Source organism: Salmo trutta, chromosome 7, assembly GCF_901001165.1.
Source record: "Salmo trutta chromosome 7, fSalTru1.1, whole genome shotgun sequence".
Classification (NCBI taxonomy): Eukaryota; Metazoa; Chordata; class Actinopteri; order Salmoniformes; family Salmonidae; genus Salmo; species Salmo trutta.
In genome coordinates this window covers 15,584,644-15,590,643 of record NC_042963.1, presented here as the reverse complement: position 1 = coordinate 15,590,643, position 6,000 = coordinate 15,584,644, and positions in this window count along the sequence as shown.

Below are 6,000 nucleotides of genomic sequence, written 5' to 3'. Positions count from 1 at the left end.
CATTGAATATTCCTTTGAGCATGATGAAGTTATTAATTACACTTTGGATGGTGTATCAGTACACCCAGTCACTACAAAGATACAGAAATCCTTCCTAACTTATTTGCCGGGGAGGAAAGAAACCCCTCAGGCTCTTTCTCATGGTGACTTTAAAACAGTTACAGAGTTTAATGGCTGTGATAGGAGGAAACTGAGGATGGATCAACAACATTGTAGTTACTCAACAATGCTAACCTAAATGACAGCATGAGAAGAAGAAAACCGATACAGAATAAAAGTATTGCAAAACATGCATCCTGTTTACTAAAGTAAAACAAAAAAATATATACTTCATTCACTGAATACAAAGCGTTATGTTTGGGGCAAATCCAACAACACATCAATGAGTACCACTCTTAATATTTTCATGCATGGTGGTGGCTGCATCATGTTATGGGTATGCTTGTCATCTGCAAGGGAGTTTTTTGGGATAAAAATAAATGCAATAGAGCTAAGCACAGGCAAAATCCTAGGCACACCGGGAGACTAACTCTCCTTTCAGCAGGACAATAACCTAAAACACAAGGCTAAATATACACTGGAGTTGCTTACCAACATGACATTGAATGTTCCTGAGTGACCTAGTTACAGTTTAGACTTAAATCGTCTTAAAATTCTCTGGCAAGACTTGAAAATGGCTGTCTAGCAATGATCAAAAACCAATTTGACAGAGCTTGAATAATTTATTTCAAGAATAATGTGCAAATATTGTACAACCCAGGTGTGAAAAGCTCTTAGAGACTTACCCAGAAAGACTCACAGCTCTACTCGCTGCTAAAAGGGGTTATTTAGTAAATTACATATTTTTGTATTTCAATTTCAATGCATTAGCAAAAATATTGAAAAACATGTTTTCATTTTCATTGTGGGGTATTGTGTGTAGATGGGTGAGAGAAAAAAATAGTAATCCATTTTGGATTCAGGCTTGAACACGACAAAATGTGGAATTGGTCAAGGGGTATTAATACTTTCTGAAAGCACTGTATACCTTTCCCTGTACCACAGCCACGGATGTATCTCTCCACTCTCCCCCTCCTCCTCCTCCCTGCCGTGCCATTTGGACAATGTGTGGGGCAGGCTGTTATCTGGCCTAATTTCCTTCCTAGTTCCACCCACATTTCCCCTTTTTTCGACTCTTATTTTGAAGCATAAAATAGGGAATTAGGTCAGGAGTTAATAGGTGTGGGGCGAGGAAGGACAGCTATTGGGGGATTGACAACATTTCAGAAAGATGTTTTCTTCTGTTTTGTGCCTATTGAACATGACCTAGGGGAAATGCTGGGCATGTAGGGAGTTTTTTTTTTTTACTCGTTTGGATTCATTTTAGTTTGACTTCAATGGTCTTCCCTCCTTCAGTGTACACTCACCCAGCCCTTCCAGAGTCAGAGATCATTCCAACACCCAGAAAACCCGGGGGAAAAGAGCCTCAGGGAAAGAAAGCCTCAGAAGTCACTGAGATCATCATCAAGGTACAGTACATTGAGGGACCCTCTCTCTCGCTCCCACTATCTCCTTTCCAGAAAACTCTCACTCACCTCACCTGCTCTAATTAGTTATTTCTATGAGGCCATACATGGTATAAATGCATGGTCGGTCCCCAATGCCTACTTCCTCATTTCTGACCTCCTGGCTATTTACAACCACTGTAGTCCCTCCCTCCCTCCCTCCCTCCCTGTCTGTCTGTCTCTCACCCCACCCTTTCTCTCGTTCTTTCTCTCTTTCTACTCTTTTCCCCTCTCTCTTGCTCAATCTCTCCTCTCTCGCTCCTTCTTTCTATCTGCTGCGTTCCTTTCCATCCAGATCTCCCCCTGGAGGATAAAACTGTCAGGGCTGTTTGAAATATCACACATGCTACTTGATACAAATAAACTATATGGAGATAAAGGATCAAACAACCTTGAAGCCGCAGGACCTTCTACCACCAGAGAGCCTTTGTTAGATAGAGACAGGGAACTATAACCCTTGCATCATATCAACAAAAAAGTCAGCGGTGACATGTAGTGCCTCTTGGTTCCCCTAGAGGTTCCCCTGGCGCCTCTTGATGGGATGTTGTTGTTGGGCTTTTTGTCGTTAGTAAGTGGGCTATGTCGGTGATATGTCAGAGGAAATGTCTCGAAAGAACTATGCATGTGTACCTGCGTGGTAGAGATAGTCGTGTACTGTGTGGTAGCGCTCGCATGGGGCTCTGTAACAACAATCAAACCTCTATTATGTCACGCTAGTTAATTTGCAAATCAATTACTTACCTTTTTTGGATTGTAATTTGATTCCATTCTGTGACTTTCTCTCCCACAGCATGTGTGTGAACTGTGTATGGGAGGCCATGAGCAAATGCACTGCATGCCACAAGGTCAAATACGGTTGCACATTCTGTCAGAGAAAGGTAAGACTTAACCCTCTACAGACTGTGTCTCAGGCCACTTAACTAAGTTCTCAGGGGTCGTGTCAGCTCTGACTCATTTCTCTATGCTTTCGGTATTTAACTCCGTTGTTTTACAGAGCTGACTTAGCATAAAAGGTCTATTAGGACCCATGAACATGTCAGGTCTTTACATTTTAGCAGACACTCTTATCCAGAGCGGCTTACAGTAGTGAGTGCATACAAAAATACAAATACTTAATAAAAATACACAGAAAATACTTAAGTACTACTATACTTTACTATTTATATTTTTGACAACTTTTACTCCACTACATTCTTAAAGAAAACAATGTACATTTTACTCCTTACATTTTCCCTGACACCCAAAAGTACTCGTTACATTTTGAATATGTAGCAGGACAGGACATAAGACATTTTAAATGATTTATACTTTTGATACTTAAGTACTTAAACCAAATACTTTCAGACTTTTACTCAAGTAGTATTTTACTGGGTGACTTTTACTTGAGTCATTTTCTTTTAATTAAGGTACCTTTACTTTTACTCAAGTATGAAAATTGGGTACTTTTCCACCACTGACATTTTCACACTTTTTCCATACTGGTCCCCCTTGGGAATCAAACCCACAACCCTGGGTTGCAAGCATCATGCTCTACCAACTGAGCCACACGGGACCAGGTCATCAAATCTGCTGATTGGATCGCAGCCCACCACACACCCTACTACTGATCGCTTGTGTCTCTACTCTTGAAGGGGCGCAATTCATTCGGACAGCCTACTCTTAGGAACCAAAAACCAGACACAATCAGGGTAGTCTCCCCAGACAGAGGCTGCCTCACACAATTTAACAATACTTCATCATATACGATTGCCCAAGTGCCTGCGTCGGTTGGGCAGAGAAGAGTAGGCGGAAATGGAACGCACACGGGAAATCGTCCAGAGCCTTATCGGTTAATTTCCTGCCATAAAAATGGCAACTGGAAACAACATTGATGGAGCTCGCAGACGATATTTTCAAAGAGTGTATTTCGCAAGTGAGTAGTTTGCATGCACCTTGACAGCTAATGTTAGCGTTACAAGCTTATAACCACTGACAGCTAACATCTTTTTTTTCTTTCCCCTTTCAAAGTGGCCAAGAAAATCTGACATGATTCCCAGACCTAGTAGTGTTGCCCTAGGTCTGGGATTTATTAGACTACAATCAAGGCAAAACATAACTTCCCACTACTGACTGCTTATCTTACTTCTTTACCCTGGCTTATTCCTATTGCAGGACTGGAAGGATAACCAGCACAACTGCTGCCAGACCAGTGGGGCTGTGGCTGTCCAGGAGGATGTGTCCATGTCAACCACAGACACCCAAACAGACTCTGTAAAAAAAGCAAAGCTCTCCTTTCCATACCGCAGTGACTTGAGCATGGCTTCTGATTCTGACCTCAGCAAGTTGTAACGTAAGTGCTGGTGCTTCTCTTTGAATGCATGGACGATAGTCGTTAGACTTTGTCATGCCCCTAGAACATGTAGAGTATTTTATGACAGCTGGAATTTTTTTTACACCAAACTGAAATGTTGCTGAATGATATTACATTGTCTCCTGTCTGAAGAAAAAACATTTCAAACCCCTAAAAACACTACATTACACCAAGGGGACTCTGTTATTTTCTTTCCTCTTCAGATGATCAAAGGCAAGTATTTGAAGAGCAGCGTTAGCCTCCCTCAACAGACTTTGGTCTCTGGTTCGATTTATATATTTGTCATGGAAACCTACAGATATTGAATGACTGCGTATGTTTCATGTGTAGCCTACTACCCCTGTGAACCAGATTTAAAAACCCACAGAATGCCTGTTACTGAAAAATACTATTGCTCTATTTGTCCAGATTTACTTAGAAAATATATAATTAATGTTTTTTTATTTATGTATTATGTTGGCTCTGTTCTGCACTAAATGGAGCAGGAAAGGCAGGTATGCTACAATAGGTCTGAAAAGAACCTATGAGACTGAAATAAAACACCAAATGACCTTGTCAATTGTCCTCTTGCTTGTTCCCAGTGATTGCCTGCTGTGAGAGATTGAGTGATGTAATGACCTATATAATTCTGCAGAGTCACATTCATATGTAATGAGTAATGACCCTACTTGTCATTTGACATATTTTCAATGTAACTTGCAACAAACTTGCAAACTGCAAATTCATTTCAAACCAGCTTGGTCTGTGTGCGACTGGGTGAGAATATGTTTTGAGTACATTGCGACACATTATCAATATTGTAAATGCATTTTCAACACATTTGAGATGTGTACATTTCCAGTAGGAAATTGACTTGAGGTAGTGAACGAACTGTGTCAAGAGTCAGAAAGGCACGCATGCTGGGAGTTGTCTGATATGTAGGCAATTGCCATCCACCCACCCACCCACTGTCTCTGTGGACTTATCATTGTGTACTTATCGTTAAGTGTATTACTGCCATAGTTATTATTTAATCGACGGTGCACATTAGTGAGATTATCAGAGCTTTTCTCAGTGATAGCTGTCAAATGCCACACAGCTGCACTGATGTGGATTAAACCCTGGATTAAAGTGGTCAACTGCATCATAGAGGGGAAGTTGTTGTGTAATGATGTTGAGTACAACATGCTATCTTTCTCTGAAGACCAACTGGTATACACCACCACTATTCACCTGAGAACTGGTGTGAAAAACAAGGGTCAATTTGACCAACAGCTACCCGTCCAAAATAATGTCCATTATATTGATTTATTGGATTGCCTGTTGAGAGATTGGAAGAGTTTTGAGACCCACAATGACCTCCTTATGAAGTCATTCACAGCAAGCCCTACAAACAGGCTATGAAATTATATGACGTCATCCAGTATATTATTTTATTTAACCTTTATTTTAATAGGGAAAACCTATTGAGACCTAGGTCTTGGAGTGAAACCTTTTGTGTCCTCTGTGTCTCTACATGTAGCGTGTTTCCTGATTATTGTGTTCTGGGACTTTGCTCTCAGGGAGGGGACTGCTAGAAGAAGAACAGAAAGAAGGGAACACATTGCTACTTTGGCACAACGTCTAGAAACTACGTGTGCAAGGTCATTATCAGCTTATTGCACCCTGAGAGCAGAGACGCCTAGTTTGTGCATGAGTATAAAGAGTGCTGAAGAGGAAGCACCCATTCAGAGCTTCTGACAGAGATTGTTGTAACCTCTCCGGCCGATATCAATAAAGATCTGTTCATTTAACTTTGACTTGGAGTTCTTAGTGTTAATTTCCACGACAGTCTTTTTTCCAAATGCACCCTGTATGGTATGGTAAGCACAAATAAAACATCACAAATCAGTTACATTTTATAAGTCCCCAATCAATACTTTAAATTGTCCGAATGGCAACAGAACATCAAGATAAAATGTATTTTTAATTTTGTTGCAGCAATACGGGGAATTAAATCTAAAAGCTGATTTACCTAGCTCGGTGGAGACCCTAGGAACCTCAAGAGTTAACCAATCCTGTGAACGGGTTAGACAACTCAGGTGTCTATACTTCAACAGTAAAGCTAGATAAGAATGAAGTTTTAAA